A 19,345-nucleotide genomic window follows, 5' to 3' on the forward strand; every position below is an offset into this window, starting at 1 on the left:
ACCTATTATTATTATTATTATTATTATTACACGGACGTACACAGGGGGTGGGTCCTGGGGGTCCGGACCCCACCAAAATTTCGACTTTTGTGTAAATTTAGCCTAATTTCAGGGGCAATTTTAGGAATTTTAATAGAAAATACCCTCATATTAAGTTTGGACCCCCCGAAATAAATTCCTGCGTACGCTACTGTATTATTATTATTATTATTATTATTATTATTATTATTATTATTATTATTATTATTATTATTATTATTATTATTATTATTATTATTATTATTATTAATGGCAGAACACTTATGGATAATAATAATAATAATAATAATAATAATAATAATATCACTTAACTTATTGCAAATGCCAATATTTCCACTGGTGGAATGCAGGATCTCATTTATGTATATTGGCGCTGAATATGATTACTAATTCGTTGTACTAAGAAATCGAACGTTTTGTTTAGACATGCGAAAGTAATTAAAAATTTCGAATCATATTTCCGCAGCTTTTCATATAATGTATAAAACGAACCTTCCACATGCACTGTCAACAATGAATGGATCTAAATCTTTCCAGTGCTGCTTTGTTTCCTCTTTCTTCGCCGTAAGTACCGCAAGGCAACGAAGATATCGTTTGTTTATTGCTGGACTCATGTTCTCTCCTTCACATTCAAACTCAAGTACTTCTCGGCACCGGCATTACCGGGATGTGTGTGCAAAGGAGCACCGGCACCGACATTGCCGGAGGCGGATCCGGTTTTGTCGGCTGTGTGTGCGAAGCAGCCCCGGTTTCGGTTCCGACATTGTCGGTGCCGGAGCCGGGGACGTGTGCAAACGCTTTTAGTGTTGAACATGAATGATCGAATGAATCACCCATTAACTTTAGAAACGATCGAAATTGAATGTATACTGGAATTTAAATGCATCATGAAAGTACAACCGTGTCCCTATTTTAGAGGTTGATAAATATTACTATATAAATATAGTAGACCTCCGACAATTCGGCCCAATATGGCAGAAGGGCAGACCAGATATAAAAAAGTCAGTAAGGCTGGAGTTCTATATTCATTTCTTGCTTCACGCATACCATTAAGAACACATGTTTTATACTGAAATCCGCTCTTTTTCGTTCTTTCTGACTTCTTAGTAGAGGCCTGCTTATTATGTAGGTACTCTACTGTACTTTTAAAAATGTATTACAGAAAAAGTAAGTCCAACAATAAAAAATATTTTATACATTGTCAGATAAATATTATGTCTAACTTAATTGCAGAAATCATAAAATAATCCACACTATACGTAGATTTATATATTAAAATGCTAGCTTTATATGTTTGTGGTCATATGTTTGTCTCCAATTCTTTCGACAATGAGATTTCGAAAACCATAAATGCTAGAAACGTGCTGCTTTTGCTTATCGATTCCAAATTTTGTGTAGATTGTTCAGTTGTAATTGAACATTTTAAAAATAGCCGTTATTTCTTTATTACAATTTTTAGGGGTACACTGGAAGTGTTGAAATTTTAAAAAAATAAAGTATCATATCCTGGGACTTATATATTCCAACACCACATTTTTGTATATGGGGTTAGTATATCTCTCTGGTGTTTGTTTCATGGCCTGATAATGAAAAACGAAGAATAACCATTTCTCCAGTCTGAGATGAATTTTTATTATTTGGAGTGTTTTGCCCAATGAACACCATATATCACTGACATTATAATTAATTGTGTGTATAATGAAGTTGCTTATTATATACTGCATGCAAGAAGAGAGAAAACACTGAGCATACATGAATTAGAAACTCCAACCGGAAGTAGGTCCAAATCTTGCAATCGGTGCGAGGTATTGAAAAAAAAATCGAAAAAATCCCCCTTCATGGTACCCCTTGCCGATTTTTATCTCTAAGGTTTTCACTTGTGTCTGTAAAGGAACATGTACAGATGTTGTGAGGAATGACAAGGAGATTCATGCTCATATGTGAATGATGCGCTGTATAGAGAGCGTAGGCTCACCTTGTACAATATTGAAATAAACAAAACATTTACGTAAAACATACGGCTAATTTTTAAATGAAAGGTACGAGCTATCACATTAAACTTTATCGCTCCAATTCCTTAAGCTACATGCAGTGCTACAGTTATTATTAAAACATTTTCCTGTGAAATACGAATAAAATTAAAAGACATTCTCGAAAAACTTCACCGACCATCCCCAAAAGTAAACTACCCTTTGAATACTTTTCCATAATAGCCCAGTAAATAAAGGACCAAAAAGGGTGTCGAGCTGAAATAATTTAGAAAAAGCTGAAATTTTCAGGATTTGTTTTAAAAGTCCCCTAAAATCCCGTGTGCGCTTCATCCCCAAAATGGCGACCAAAGATGGCGGCCGTCCGGAATGCGTATGTCTCCCGATTTTACCTTGTAACTCTGAGACTATTTAAGATATTCCAATTGTGTAAAAGCACTTTTGTTCTAGAAGCTCTAATCTATAACTTTACTTAATACTTCTTTCTCGTAAAGTTTGACACAAAGCCACCATTTTCCATTAAAGTATAAAGTGATACATTTTGAAAGTCCTGTTCTTGGATTGGTTGTAGAAAATCTCCAAAACCGTTAGGAATTCGCAAACAATGCTCGGAATAGTTTAGATTGAACATTTAATCAGCTTTGTTTTTAAAAAAAGAATCATCTAAATCGGAATACAATTAGTCGAGAAATTCGATGTTTTTAATTAAAAGTAGTTGGATAAAGATTAATCGCTATTAGTCCAGCACCTAAAGTTTCGAAATTCGTAGTTGTGCAGGATTTATGGCACTCATGCCTTGGATTCCAAACTGAAATTTCAAAACTGTCATAAAACCTATGTGAATTTCATACCAAAATGGCGACCAAAGAGGACACTTGTCCGACATGCCCCCCCCCGCCCCCCCGCCCCCCAAAAAAAACTAACAGCTAGAAAAGGGATTATTATATTTTAATTCTGTAAAAAGCACTTTTATTATGAAAAATAAAAGCCTTATTCCGTAAATTTTGTTAAGAGTAATATAATTTTAAGTACATTAAAAACAGTGGCGTCTCGTTGTTATGCAAGCGGTGGTGCACACGGAATAACTAAGTTTGGTTGTATATTCATAAGGATACCAAATTATCAATTTGCATTGAGTCTACTTGTAGATACACAACCCAAGTTACAGTTTTGTAGTGTGCCTCACTGATTACATACCAACGAGCCGCCATTGTTGAAAATTAAGTATTCGTTTTTACATCTCATTTGAACTCCCTTGTACAGTAGATTCTTCATTGTAAATAGTCAAATAGGGAGTAAAAAGTTTTAAAAATATGTATTACACCTACCTTCTTTAATACATGAAAATTTCATGGTCTTCAGAGTCGTCAGGAATTTGAACAAATATTTCCCCGACAATTGAAAGAGAATTTGGAACAAGTCAGTCCTGCCTTTCTATATTCACATTTGCTGTCACAGTCTTTCTGCGTTCTTATCTTACATGGGCAAGATACAAGGTTCAGCAGATTGTCAGGAGCAGTTTTAATTTTATTGCACTGGAAGCATTTTACCTTCTATTAATTGCCACTGGAAACAATTTACCTTCTATTAATTGCCACCCCCATTTTGTTGGGTTCAAATCATTCCCCAATCATTGCTGTGCTTGAAGGTAAACACATACACTGTGTTGAGAGGCAGCAGCACTTGTAAGAGGGAAATTTGCCAAATTGAATTTTGAGGATAGTTTTCTAGTCATTATCCTGTTGTAGGCTTATATCGAAGTTCTCAAAAGAAATTTGATTGTGTTCTCCATACAACCGCGTAACCAATTTTTCTCCTATTTTAATGACTGTTTCGGGATCAAATTGGGTTGGTGGAAGACTGTGACCGCTTTAGATAGTTCTTGCTACTTCTGAAGAATTTTGATGGCAGCCTTTGTTGAAAAAAGATGATGATGTGTTACACCCTGTGATAGCATGAAGACACCCTGTGAAAGATGTCCTTCAGTGACTCTAGTTTCCTTTGGATGTTGCCAATGTGGAAGCATTTCTGTTCAATTTTGTTTGTTTTCGGCCTCATAAAATATACTGTAGTGTCTGGAATTGTTCGAGCAATTAAGATGGCCAATAAGTCAGAATCAGTTCCTACTACTACAGCAACAAAAGTGTTTTATTTACTTAGATTAATAGCTGTGCTGACAATCAGAGCATCTGCATCTCCTTCAGCTTCGTACACTGTAATGGTTGAAGAAATCAATCAAACGTCTTTTATTTTCAGAGTTCAGTAAAAAGGGTGCTTGCTCAGTAGTTACTTTCGTATTTTCATCAAATGCGATTGTAGAGACATCTTTGACATTGCTCTTCTCTGTCGTTCAACATTTTTGGTGTTATTGCCTGTTGCATAGCCATCAAAAACTGCAGCTCTGTACGGTGAAATGTGTTTCTGTATATATCGTACATATTTTTCAGAAGTATTTGCATATGTGTTAATATCGGACAAACAACCGCACGAAGTAAGAAACCACCGTCTACAACGTAACTCAAATCTGATAGTTTTCATACAGGGTTCTATAGGTCCTACAATGTCCACAAGTACAGATTTTCTAGTTTTTCTAATTGAAATTTCATCAAACAAGGAGGGAGGATAAAGTGCTAGTTCATATTTTAAAAAATCATGCATCTATTCATATGATTGCAATACCGCAGCAATTCAGCTGAACAATGAAAGTAAGTTGATGCTAATAACTTCCTTCCTAATATTAATTGTATTGCTTGTCGCAGACACACAACCTTCTCTTTTCTTTTTAGAACTACGCTACCAAAGGTTTTACCTATCATTTGAGATAGTGGTTTTGACCCTATCTCATTCGCTCTTTCTTAACATGTATACCACAGTATTTTGCGCATACAACAAGCCCCAAAGTTCTTCAATTAAAGTAGACTACCAGATAATATGTACAACGACACCTAAGTATGATATTAGAAGGTGAAATCCCCCCAGTCTGACAACTACTTTAGCTAAATCACTATCTTGTTGAGCAGATGTTTTATTTCCACTGCCTTCCAATACAGAAGCTGTTCAAAAGTAACGATACAAGAATCCTATCCCGCCTTCTTGCTTTCGTCACAAGTAAATAGAAAGGAAGTGTAAATTGTACAGAAATTTGATGATTTCCAGTTGAGGAAAGGAACTGCAGTTATACTGCTCATTTCAAACTGCCGGTGGTCATAGTGATAGTGTGCATGAAACCATTCCACCCTGGCTTAGATGAATCTTTTATGAGGTCCATGAGAAGTCAAAACTTCATCTGTGAAAATTAGCATATTGGAGATTTTGTACTCTCATATTTTCTGCCGGTATTGAACTCTTTATTTCAATATTTAAAAATTCATTGTTTGTTGGTTTGTTATAAAATTTAATATTCCTTCTAGCAAGAGCGGATACCATAACTGCTGAAGGCAGTGCAGCACGTTCTATACGTAAATCTTGTCTATTTATTTTAGGTGTGCATATTTTAGTCCCACCCATACTGTGGAAAGTACCGTGACCATCTAATGTTCTCGCTGCATTATCAAAAACAAACTGAATCAAATTTTGAGAATGATCGGTTTGGATTGGAATAATAGAACACATTCTAGAATATTCATATCTTCTTACTTCAGCGTAGCTGGCTGACATTCCAAAACTACCATATGCAAGTATATCTATCTATATATTGACGAAATCCATAGTATCGCAAACAGTAAACTCCAATTGCTAGATGGATTGGTGATATAAACGTACGAGGCCGACACATTGAAATAATTGAATGGCAGATCATGATATGCATCCGAGATAACATATTTGAATCATCTTCCTTACTTCTAGTTACATTTTCAACAAAAAATTTTAATAATTGTGGATCCTCGGGAGTAACTTTTTCCAATGAAGGAATGCTTCTTTCTAGGTAGACGCGATACGAATGCATTAGTGATGCTTCTATTTTTAGATATAATCTGCTTTTCTTTTCTTGCGATAAAAAGGCAGGGGTTTGCTGTTTACTTTCATACCACTATGAATCACATTAGCTTAAAATTTATGTATGTTTAGAATATAATAATATATAGACTACTAGCTGTTACGCCAATGATGTTAAGAGTGAGTCTACTGAATATATATATATATATATATATATATATATATATATATATATATATATATATATATATATATATATATATATATATATATATATACTTTATTTCTGCTACTAAAAAGAAAAAAAAGGAGATTTAAAGGAACATAGCATGGACAATTGGGTGACAAGAAAGCAGCTCTGTCCACCTATAGTTTTCAAAAATGTCGAATTTCTCGTCTAATTGTATTCCGATTTGGATGATTCTTTTTTTTTAAACAAAGCTAATTAAATGTTTAATCTAAACTATTCCGAGCATGTTTGCGAATTCCTAACGGTTTTGGAGATTTTCTACAACCAATCCAAGAGCAGGACTTTCAAAATGTATCACTTTATACTTTAATGGAAAATGGTGGCTTTGTGTCAAACTTTACGAGAAAGAAGTATTAAGTAAAGTCATAGATTAGAGCTTCTAGAACAAAAGTGCTTTTACAGAATTGGAATATCTTAAATAGTCTCAGAGTTACAAGCTAAAATCGAAAGACATGCGCATTCCGGACGGCCGCCATCTTTGGCCACCATTTTGAGGATGAAGCGCACACGGGATTTTAGGGGACTTTTGATATTTCATTTAAGATGACATGAAACACAAATCCTGAAATTTTCAGCTTTTTCTAAATTATTTCAGATCGCGGTCCTTTATTTACTGGGCTAAAGAAATAACTGATGCTATATATTAAGGTTTCAACGTAATACTTGTTTATAAAATAATAACAAAATTGCATGAGTGGTATTTTCTATAACTGTAAAATAAAATCTCACCCTAAGAGTAAACTATTTCTTGTTGATATTCTCATGGAAGTGATTTATGCGACATTATAAGAATTTTTATTATTTTTTTTAAAGTGCAATTTCATTCCTATTCGAAGATGAGCGGACCGCAGAAGGTAACGCCTTCTTTTGAGCCATGAGCATCAATTTACTTGTAGGTCTATTTGAAACTGGGTATCAGGATTTTATTTATTTATTACATTTTTATTTACGCGTACATAAGGAGGTTTCAGCATGACATGCAATGTAAATGATGAAGTGAAGTGTACGTAACAGAACATAAAGAACGTACGATGTTAATTGCAACGAGGGTGTTAATGTTTGAGAACAGCTGTAAATATTTATTAACATAAGAATAATAACGGAATAGTTATTTATGAAATACGACCAAATCGCTATGCGACATGACACATGAGGTAGGCCTATCCCAGATTGTCGGGTTATTAATGAAATATGTATTTATGAAGTATGAAAAACGTTACCTGAGCTGTTTCTGAGAAAATCATCCAAAAGAAAACTAATCCTAGGAATAAACTGCAACTTCTCGATTTTTCCCAGAGAAACGGCTTATACTACATAATGGAGTTACCTGTATTTCTGGAAAAGTGATTTATGAAATATAAACAAAATCGTTAGAAGTGTTTTTGAGAAAATCGTATTTTTTTAATCTTTACTCTTACATAAACTAACTCTATTTTTAGGGATAGAAGAAAATAAAAAAACTGTAGGATCACATAAAAATCTTAAGTTTAAAATTTGTATGAGATACATTGAACGGTATAGACTCTAGGTGACTTTATATTAAGGAGAACAGTCTGTAAAAATAAAACCTTAAATTTGTTTTGCTGTTCATTAAGAAATAGTTATACAGATGTGCAAAGCTAAGCCTAAAAGAGTCAAAACTTACTTTATATTTTTTCTGTAGGTCCTTAAGAGATCAGAGATGACTGCTTCTCCTTGACGAAGTCTCGCTTTTTATGACGGCGTTGAAAGTCGAATAGATCGTTCAAAAGAAAGTCATTTTACTACTACTACTACTACTTAAAAAACTAGGCGTCATAGTCAAGAGTGTATTGTATACGAAAAATGAAGATAGTTAACTTTTCATCACTAGTTTCTTTGTGTCATTCGTTTCTAATTACACCGTCAGTTGGTTTTGTGTGGCAGGGGAGGAAGAGGGCCCAAAACCAATTTCACCGCCATTGCCGATGCGACTTCCTTCTTGTAGAACACTGGAGATAATGTTATCAATATAATGGATATAATGGTTTTCCGTACCTTTTAACTTTGGGAAGACGTAGCTGTTTTTCCGGTTCATGTCATTTTTTTTTCCTGCGAGTGAATCCAAAATGGAAACCAATATTAACAATATTATCAATCATAATTCAGGGGTGCCCACAGAGGGGGGCTATGACGCAAACTGCGTCATTGAAATATTTGGGGGGTGGTAAAAATCTATATAAATATGTTCGAGGGGGTGTAAAAATAAATCGAAAGAAGATTTTTCATAGAAGAACACCTACGGATAAACAATTGAGGGGAGGTGCGTCACGGACATAAGTGGGGGTGGGCACCACTGCATAATTTGAGAGTATTCGGCGTAATCAGTTGAGCAACGTGAGGAAGAGAAGCAAGACAACCCTAAATGGTTGTTTTTCGAGTGAAATATGACGTCACTGTGTTTGTAAACAGCTCCTATCTATAACCAACAACAGCACATCTCACACTGATAGAAGTCATTAAAACACGTGGAGCATGTAACGGTGCTGCAGTGGCAGTGACATATTAAAAGGCAGAAGAAGCACATTTAGCGTGGAACTTCTTATTCCAGAAATACTAAGGGTAGCTAACAGGTACGATTATATATTAGCCTTTTATTTGAAGAACATATAGGCAATGGTGGTGATTTAATTTTTTCCTTAGGGAAAGGGGAGGGGGAAACTTTCATTACATAGAAGGCAAAAGTAGTACAGCGGACTAGTGTTGTAAAGGCCTGGGAAAAAACGGAAATTATGGGTTAAAAAACAGTTTTTTACTGTTATTTTCCCGAGCTTGGAAAAAACGGAAAAACTGGGAAAAATTGAAATTTTCGAATATTTTACTACATTATGCTTTTAAAATGAAAACTATTTTATATTAACTAGTTTACAGTTAAGATCATTGAGTAGTTATGTTTCTTGTATTAGAATAGGAAAAATTTGTGTCAACAAATATATGTGCACCACTCCTTTAAAGTTAGCACTGTGATAGAATGGAGTTATGGCTACAAAATATACTAAAATATAATCCTAGTTAGATTAATTAATATAGACGCATTTAAATTATCTTAACTAATCTTAGAAAGTTCACCGTTTAATGGCATTGAAGTGTTAAAATAACAGGGCCAGTATAATTTTATTACTAACAGTATGTTAAAATCAAATATATATTTTATGGAGATAAGTATCTTCATTGTGCTGTGTAAAATTTCCGGAAATTTTGAACCTATTAGAAAAAAATATATTGTTCGGTCGCCTGGTGCTAATCTTATTTGGTATGGCGTGTCTGCAGCGTATTTCGCTAGCAGGAAAAAAAAAATACTTAAAGCAACAGTTTTTAATTTTACCTTTTAATTTTCTGATTTCTAATAAAAATCCCTCTTCATTGTTGTATATTTTTCAAACAACTCAAAAAGAGAGATGATCTTATTTACATATGCACACATACACAGCACAAGTGCATAAATTTGAGCAGCGACATGTATTACAGAATTTAACATGTGAAACTTCCGTTCGTTATTATTAAAGACTAGTAGAATACCCGTTCTTCACATGGGGGGAATACGTTTCATTTTTTTGAATAAGGGGCACCAAAACTGTCACCAATGAACTTAGGGACCCCAAAAACTATGAATTCGACATAGTATAAGCAATTTTCAATTACTTTTACATGTCACCCTCCCCCTTTACGAGTACTAATGGGGACTGAATTTGGATTTAAACGGTATCAAAAGTGTTACGGTTCATCTCAGCCACCTCGAAAACTATGGATTCAACACTAATATCGACCATTTTCGATCATTTTTATATATCCCTTAAGAGATCTTGCGTTTTTGGGCTATTTTTTAGACTTTCAGTCAAGCAGCTACTGCATCGTCACTATTTATCCTAGGATCATGGTTCATACCTCATTCTCTTCAGAATAGAGCTGGCTTTCAAATGGTACCACTTGCATGCTCATACCATATACCAGAAGCGGGAAAAAATGTCAAAGTGAAAATTTCGGAGGGAAATTTTTTTTGTCGAACTTTGGCCCCCTGTGTGAACGTAGCCATCTAAAAAATCTGAGAAATAGTACTTGATATACTGAATGTGTGTGCCAAATTTCAAGTTTCTATCTTGAATAGTAAGGGCGGGAGAAATTTTATCAAAAATTCCCACAATGCCCCAAATTACCACAAAACACTATGATCTCAGGGAAAAAATCCCTAATTACCCTAGGGTCATGTGTCGCCCATATTATCTTCTGAATAGAACTGCCTTTCAGGCGGTACCATTCACATGTCTCCATCATGCATCTAAGGCGGGAAATTCCAGAAAAAAGGGATTTTTTGGTCTAAATTTCCCTTTTTCAACTTTTAGCCCCTCTGGAACCCCCCCTGTTTTAACGCAGAAATCTGAAAAAATCTGTTAAATACTACTCGGTGGACTGAATGTTTGTGCACAATTTTAATCTTCTAGGTGCAAAAGTAAGCCCACCAAAAAAAAATATACCGACCATGTCCCATTTTTCCCTATATAAAAGTATATTTTTCAAAAAATCCCTGAGACGTCCCTAATTACCCTAGGATAATGATTCGACCCTCATTCTCTTCAGAATGGAACAGCCTTTCAGACGGTATGACTCACGTGTCCCCATCATGTATGTGAGGCGGGAAAATCCTGAAAAACGGGATTTTGGGGGTAAAAATATCCCGTTTTTTAACACTTTGCCCCTCTGTTTCCCCCTTGTTTTAACACTGACATCGAAACAAAAAATCTGGTAAATACTACTCGGTGGACTGAATGTTTGTGCAAAATTTCAATCTTCTACGTGAAAAAATAAGCCCGCCAAAAATAATGAACATAGGCTTCATAAGGGAAAATTTCTATTTCAAAATTATGACGTCATCACCTCCTATGTCTGGACGCAGGACGGTCTGAAACCATACGTAATGTCTTCTACAATGTCTCTGGACTTGAAAAACAAAACAAACAAAAAAAAAAACCGGACGAAAAAGCTCAAATAGAAGAGAAATAACGCAATGTACCATGAAAAATGCGTATGGTACAAAATGTACCATAAGATCCCCAAAGGGATATCCACCCCTTCTCCCTCCCCCAAGTTACGGTGCTGAATTTGGATTTAAACAGCATCGGAAGTGTTAATGTACATCTCAGGACACCAAAACCTATGGATTCAACACTAATATCGGTCATTTTCCATATTTATATATCTTCCCACTCCCAACTTACGGGGATAAATTTGGACTTAAACGGCATCGAAAATGTCACTGTTCATCTCAGCAACCCCAAAAACTATGGATTTGACACTAATATCGGCCATTTTCAGTAATTTTTATATATCTCTTCCTACCCAAGTTGCGGGCCTGAATTTGGATTTAAACGGCATCGTAAGTGTTACAGTTCATCACAGCAACCCCAAAAACTATGAATTCGACACTATCAGTCAGTTTTGATCATTTGTATATATATAACATTAAAAAAAAAAAAAACCCTCGAAACTCGTTGCATGTAAGATAGTGGGACTACAGCTGTAGGATGGTCGTAGTTAGAACCGTATACACGGGAGAAAGGGGGCAAACACCACCGCTCATTACTCTATCCTAGGCATATCGAAAATGCTTTAAACATTACATAACTTTGAGTTTTGCTTTCCAGTCATTTAAATGACATAAAGACCATGCTGCCAAAATGTCCGAGAACTTAATTTTGTAAAGCAAACATACAAGGTTTTAATTTCCACAGTTTAGGAATTATCCTGGAAAACCCCTGTTTATAATTTTCTTGTTTTATTGCAACTATTCGTGTAAGCAATGGTTTATATCAAGTTTGTTCTAAAACTGAGGTTAAAATGTTCAAATTGGAAGAGATTAGGAGCAGGAATTTCAGAATAGGAACTGGCAAGGTCATGAAAGAGAAAAAGCATCAGATTAAACCAAAGAATTGTATCAAGATATAAAGTAATGTAAAATTGGAATTTAGAGTTTCCTTCAGCATCGAGGCTACATGAGATATTTATCTACAGTTTAACATGGAATCAGAACCATCATAGTGCGTTCAAAGTTTTTTTTTATTGGTCTCCACCGAAAATCGAATTTTGGACTCCTTGTAAAGATGTGCGGTAACCAGTAGATCATAAAATAATGCATAATTTTAGAGTTGATTAATTAAACTTTAATGTCCCTTTACAGTACCGAGAATATTTAATACAAAATCTATTGCTTGACGTAGGATCTGAATCATTATTCAGGTTTCATCCAAGGCTTGTTATATCCAATAGGGACTGAATCCGCAAACATATGTACAGACAACACGACCGTTAGTAACTTAGCTACGAAAAGTATCCGACCTACACTAGTTCTATAGTTAAGAACGTACTGAAAATAAATAAATAAATAGAAAAATGCTAGGCAGATATAACTTATACTTTTTTATTAATTTCACACAATTTATTGGATCAAAAGATCCAGTATATTTCAATCAAGAATTTTCTTGTAGGCCTTATATCTGGAGAACTACATATAGTGTAGCCAAACCCAAACTATCACTTAATTCAGTATGATGTGCTTATTCTGTAGAAAATACGAAAACTCAATTTAGTGAACGTTTAAAAATTTTGTACTCCATGATCCAAAAACTAATTATTAACCAAGATCGCAGTCTTTTGATGCATTTTTGATCATTCCTAAGATTCTTGGCCAAGATCGCAATCTTTTGGATCATTCCTAAAGTTCTTCTTTCGAAACCTCACCTTCGAGACCGAGACCGATACAATGATTTTCGACTCGAGACAAGACTGACTAACTGAGACCACTATTTGTCGACTGAGACGAAATCGAGATTATATTAAGTCCCGTCTCGTCTCGATACCATCCCTATTTGTGAAGTAAGATGTGTAAACAAATATAGATGGAAATAGCATGGAGAAAGGATCGTTCAATTTGCCATTTTAATAGGAATCGTAACCCTTAACATTTTAAAAGGGAATCGAAGAAAAAGATACAGTGAAAAGAATGTTGTCACTTTTGATTCTGAGCACCACATCTCTGGAATATTACGTATTTTCATCCCTGGTAAAGTCTCTGCTCAAACTTCATATTCTCCTTCACCCTGTCCGCTGTACGAAAATGTAGGTCCTATGAAAATGTCATTACTATTACAGTATTTAAGAAATATGGTGAAAGATTAGCATTCATTTTTCTTTCTCTCTTTTCTTCTTTTCGTGTTTCTTCTTTTCTTATTTTTTCTCTCTTCGTGTGGGAGCTTAGCACTACCCAGAGTCGACGCCCTTCCTAAAGTCATTATTGCACACAGGGATAGATTTAACGAAGAACCATTGGTCCTCTCAAATACCTTCTTATTAACTTCCTCTTAAAAGGAAAGTAATGTAAGTGACCTTCTACCAGCTGATAAGGCATAACTTATATGTATACATGTTTGTGTTTTGTTTACGTGTTTCCCAATAACTCCTGTTACAAAAATAAATAAATAAATAAACTCTTCAGATGTTCCATTTAAAACTTCCGTGAAGACAGCGTCACTCACATGAACATTAAATTAGTGCTGACGATATCGCATAGAAAGAAAATTAGTGCTTTTAGCCGAAAGTCAGAATTCCACATTCTTTGTGGATGTTGAGCTATCTTTACCTGAAGACAGCCCCACTTACTTTTGATAACTGAGCACTTAGTTTGGAAAATATCTCAAAAATTCTTGCTAAATCAGTGCTGACGACATTGCAGAGAAAAAAATGTGCGGTTTATTTCAGCATAAAAATAACGGATCAATTGTTTTTCTTTGCTGATGTCACTATTAGAGATTTTGTACATATTTTGACTTTCTGCTTAGAGAACTGATTTCTTTTTATATAGGCTCAGTAATAGAGCATTCACCTCTGTTGCATGGGGTCTGGGTTCGATCCCAGCTCGCGCCAAGAGAACCGGAAGTAGTTTTCTCGAGGTTCTCTCGTTTCCTCCCACTTTCTTAATTCCACCATTTCATTCCTTTCTCATTATCCTGTCTCCTTTAGCCTAGCCGACATAATCGTGGGACATAAAACTTAGTTTCCCTTTTCTTTTTTCTTTTTATATGATATCGTCAGTACTAATTTATGGTATACTTTTCTTTATTAGTGCTACATTATTAAAAGTAGATGAGCCTCTTTTCACGTGAAGATAGGCTCACCCATAAAGAATGTGGCATATTGGATTTCTGGTAAAAGCACTAATTTTCATTCTATGAAATATCGTCAGCAACAATGTTTGCTGTATGTTTTACAATTTACAACTCGTGCTCATGTGGGTGGCACTGTCTTCACGGGGGTTCATTTAAAGTTTTCGAATTAGAAATATTATTTAAAGCTTAAGTTGGTCAAATATAAAAGAATACAATAAATTCAGTCTAAATAAAATTGAAGCTTTGCACATGTGTATAATGTAATTAAAAGAATAATTTATTTTCCGAAGGTTGGGTTTAATCAACAACGAAACATATACAATCTATATATCACTTGATTCAGCTTGACAAAACAAATTCATCGATACCGATTTTGATTACTTCCGATTTACGGAGCCTAATTTAGTTACCGGAGGTGGGGTATAATCAGCAACAAGACATATATCAGTTGATTCAGCTTGACAAAAGAAATCGACAACGTTTGGGAGGTGATTCCTGACACCAAGATAAGGCGAAAAGTACAGACCAACCTGGGTGCACAAATGCTTCTTTTCGAAGTAATAGGCTACCGAAAATCTGAAAAAAAAAAAAAGAATTTTAAAGGCCCATAACTCCAAAACTATGGGACCTACCGTAGTCGGTTCAAGACTTCACTTAGGAACTAGTATATGCTCTATGCAAATAGTCAAGTTTCAGAGTCCTGTGGTATTCCCGCAACATTTTTTTTATAGAGGTAGTTGGTAAGTACTTCAAATTACATGCCCGTAGCCAAATTCCCTCTATAAAAAGTGTTGCGTGAGTACCTTAGGATTTGGAAACGTGTATTTTTGAATAGCGCACATGTTAGTTCTTAAGTGAAGTCATTATCCGAGTACGGTAGGTCCTATAGTTTTGGAGCTATGAACCTTTAAAGTTCACTTTTTTATTTTTATTTTGGGCAGCCCATAGCTCCGAAAGGAAGGAAGCATTTGTGCATCCGGGTTGGTCTATACTTTTCGTCTTATCTTGGCGTCAGGAATCACCTCCCAAACGTTGTCGGTGTTGATATATAGTGTTGAAATAACCTATAGACCTAAGCTCCCTCGTATCTAAACGATTAGCATATGTGCCTTTGGCGTGGTAGCAGTGTTCCACACGTCTGTCAAAGGCTGTCAGAAGTCAGAACCTCAGGTGGTGGAGAGAGGAGACGTGTTCCTCAAAATATCTTATACACAAGACAAAATAAATTAAGGCTGAAAGTACTCGCAAAGAAGGAGTAAAGAAATAGGAAGAACAATTCAATGTTATGCTTGTTGTAGTTATACGTACTACAACGTATAGTACATGAAACATGATATTTTAAAGCTACTATGTAAAAGATTATATGATTTCGCTAATCTCAAAATTTTATTCTATTTTATTTCTTCCATAAAGAAAATTCATTTTTATCCTTAATTATTTTAATAATATATAACTTTCATATAGCTAATAATACAAAATATACTACTACATTCCAACTGATATATCATTCGTTTCTTTTAAATTGAAATGAAATCTCAGTTAACGTCCCACGATTATGCCCTTTAGGCTAAGGGAGACAAGGATTAAGGCAAGTGAATGATGTTACAGAATTGGAATGAGAATGTGGAAGGAACGGAAGAGGCCCAAGAAAACCTACGGATACGTGTTGTCCACCACAAATTCACTGAGAAAAATCCATTATCCGGACAGCGGTATATTGTACAAATACAAGGATTCGTTATGTTTACTAAGGAAATCTGTACGGAGCGTACTTTATCCATATACTACATAGGTACTGCCTTTTACCCGCTTAGATATTACATCATGTCTCTGCAGGATGTCTGATATCTAACAATCTTCTGTATTTTACATACGTATACGTATGTTAAATACTTCAGCTATACGTTATATACGTCCATCTGTGTGTAAGATCCAGACCGCCTATAGACACTCTTTCTTTCGCCATGGCTGACGTCATTGAACTACCGTCTTTTGCTTGCGAAACGAGGTTGTTTACAAACGGAACAGAAGAGAGGAAGGAAACCTGGGAAGCCTGGGTAAGTACAATAGTTAACTATTACTTTAGTTAAATATTCCCATTAATTATATATTCTTTTAGTGTAACTTGCTTTAATATAGTACTAAGTAAGTAATGTAGTTTATGACTACAATTCTTACTATTGTAACTCGTAAATGATTGAGGAGAATGGAATGGGTGAATCTGAATTTTGAAAAAACTTTGAATATTAATGTTTTGAAACATATTATGTTTCAAGGTAGCAAAATGAATGTTATGTGTTTATTCATTCCATTTTATATGTGACGATTTATTACTTGGTGCAGATTTACTAGAGGACTGCTTAACATAATTGCTAATAAACCGTTTTCAGCGCGGAAATTTCCTTGTGTAGTGAAGATTTAGGATTTAGATTTCTGGGCTTTCGGCATCAATGGCCTTGTTACCCCATATGAGGGATGACTTTCCTCGGCGAGTACACTATCCGGGGAAAGGAAGGGAAGAAAGGATTGGGGAAGGAAGAAAACGGCCTGGGACCTATATGTTAGGTACCACTCCGGCATTTGCCTGCTGTGAATGAGGAAAACCCAAGGAAACCTCATTCAGGATGGCTGGACTTAAAATCTTTTGATACTTTTTCGACCGAGTTCTCCCCCGGGATCGAACCCGGAACCGTTCGCACCGAAGGCGAGAGCGCTAGCGACTACCCTACGCGGGGCCACTTGTGTAGTCTAGAAAACTCATTTTTACTAGGATATTTGCAAAATTTTTTTTTTCTTTTAGTTTAACGCCCCATGATTGTACATCAATGTAAGAGAGAAGGTGACAATGAGATACATGATAATGGTGGAATCAAGAAAATGTAAGGAAACTGGAAAGTCTTAAGAATAACCACACCTACAGTGTTCACCAAAAGACTATTTGTCGGGAGCAGGAATCGAACCAGGGACCTAACGCGTCAGAGGTAAGCGCTCTACTACAAAGCTTTCTTTTGTTTAAAGAACTTGTTTACATTGAAATATATATATTTTACGAAGATACTAACATATTTTACAGCCTCACTGAAATTAAAAAAAAAAAAAAGTAGTCAGGGAGAGTTTACTTGTCAGATTTTTATTTTTTAATTTAATTTATTTTTATTTTTATTTATTTTTGCTTTGTTATGTTCCCTAGTTAATTAATGTTTGGGTTACTGAAAATTAAAACCTTTTTAGTATTATTGTTATGTCATCACTTGGGAACCAAAAAAGTTAGATTTTTTTTCTTGTGTTTTCATATAGGAAGTTGGTAAGTTTGTGCCTTAGCATTGGTTTGGTTTCTAGAACGTAATTGAAGGTCATGTTGAGTTGAGTCTTGGCGGGTTTAGAGTTCGTGAAGTGTCAGGCACTGCTTGTGCCCCTGTCTTCTGTCTGTGATGTTTCCTGGCTTTGGGCTGTGAGGTATTTATGTTGAGGAGTACCAACGCAGGCCGCGTGATATACAGGTAGCTTCAACAGCTACGAGTGCCAGATGTTCATCTTTCGTTACGGCGTGACTAATGCAGTATAGTACTAGGTTCAAATTCTATGGGTGGTAAAAATGGTCGTGGTGTGGTAAGAAATACAACGTAATTGTTATTAGTTTATTAGTGTTTCTTCATAGTATAGTTTCACTATTTCTAGAAGGAATTAAGTATTAACGAAGTAATAAATAAGCAAAAGCACATTTTGATTGGCGTTAACTATTTCTCATACTCCATTGAGAATGTTTTGATCCTCAGTTGCGCAAACATCCAGTGTGCGTTTTTTTGTTTGCTTACACTGCCTTATAGATGAGCTCCCTCGTGGCTAAGTGGTTAGTGAACACGCCTTTGGCGTGGGACACCCGGGTTCGATTCCCGGCCGGGGGCCGCGGTGGCTCAGTGGTAGAAGGTTCACCTCTGGTGCTTGGGGTCCCGGGTTCGATCCCAGCCCCGCCAAGTGAACCTTGTGGTGGACAAACACCGTGTGCGTGGGTTTTCTCGGGGTTCTCCCGTTTCCTCCCACTTTCTTCATTCCACTATTTAATTCATTACTCATCACCGTCTCCATTAGCCTAACCATCATAACCGTAGGACATAAAACTCAAAGATTTCATTTCATTTTTTCGATTCCCGGCCGGAGCTTATGTGGTTCGGATTCCACGTTAATCTGTAGGTCCACGTCTCATACAGCCTTGCTGCTGAAAGGAACGTTAAAATCAAATCAGCACTGTTTTACAGATGCAATTGTTCGATTCCGAGTTCGAATGAAGCTTTTTACGGGCAGGGGGCGACTTTTATATATACAATCCAAGGATTTTAGTTATTAGTCAGTGATGCAATATATAGACCTATATATATTACAAAATTGAAAGTGACTATGTTTGTGACTCTTAATCTCTTAAGAGCTGCGGTGGCTCAGTGGTAGAGCGTTCACCTCCGGTACTTGGGGTCCCGGGTTCGATCCCAGCCCCCGTCAAATGAACTTTGTGATGGACAAACACCTTGTGCGTGGGTTTCCTCGGGGTTCTCCCGTTTCCTTCCACTTTCTTCATTCCACCTTTCATTCATTGCTTATCATCAGCGTCTCCTTTAGCCTAACCGGCATAACTGTGGGACGTAAAACTCAAAGGTTTCATTTCATTTTTTCTTAATCTCTTTGGAATCTTGTACTTAGGTTCACAGCGGAAGCGACGAAATAACTCGACTCATCCATTGTAGCTCTCTTCGCAACCAGTTTCCAAAATGTTGGCAATAAGTTTGCGAAACGGGATATGACGACTCCAATTTTGGGTGAAAAGTCGCTATAAAAAATAATAGAGAAATTCATTGTCTATAAGCATTGTTTTAAAGTTGTAGATGTAAACTAAACAATATGTTCTACTCACTGGCGCAAATCCGTGGGGGGGGGGGATGACGGATACATGTCCCCTCCAATCTTGG

The 19,345-nt window shown here is 35.8% G+C and overlaps 1 protein-coding gene across 1 annotated transcript in view; it reads left to right on the forward strand.

Moving 5' to 3' along the window:
* The first annotated feature begins 8,649 nt into the window (after positions 1-8,649).
* LOC145662028 (uncharacterized) overlaps positions 8,650-19,345 on the forward strand; it is a 54,627-nt gene continuing 43,931 nt past the window's right edge. The window contains exon 1 of the mRNA XM_081727364.1: positions 8,650-8,804. The gene's annotated coding sequence lies outside the window, so the exon portion shown is untranslated. The remainder of the gene's footprint in view (positions 8,805-19,345) is intronic.

The sequence above is a fragment of the Thermobia domestica genome, chromosome 10 (assembly GCF_964235325.1).
Source record: "Thermobia domestica chromosome 10, izTheDome1.hap1.1, whole genome shotgun sequence".
NCBI classification, from domain to species: Eukaryota; Metazoa; Arthropoda; class Insecta; order Zygentoma; family Lepismatidae; genus Thermobia; species Thermobia domestica.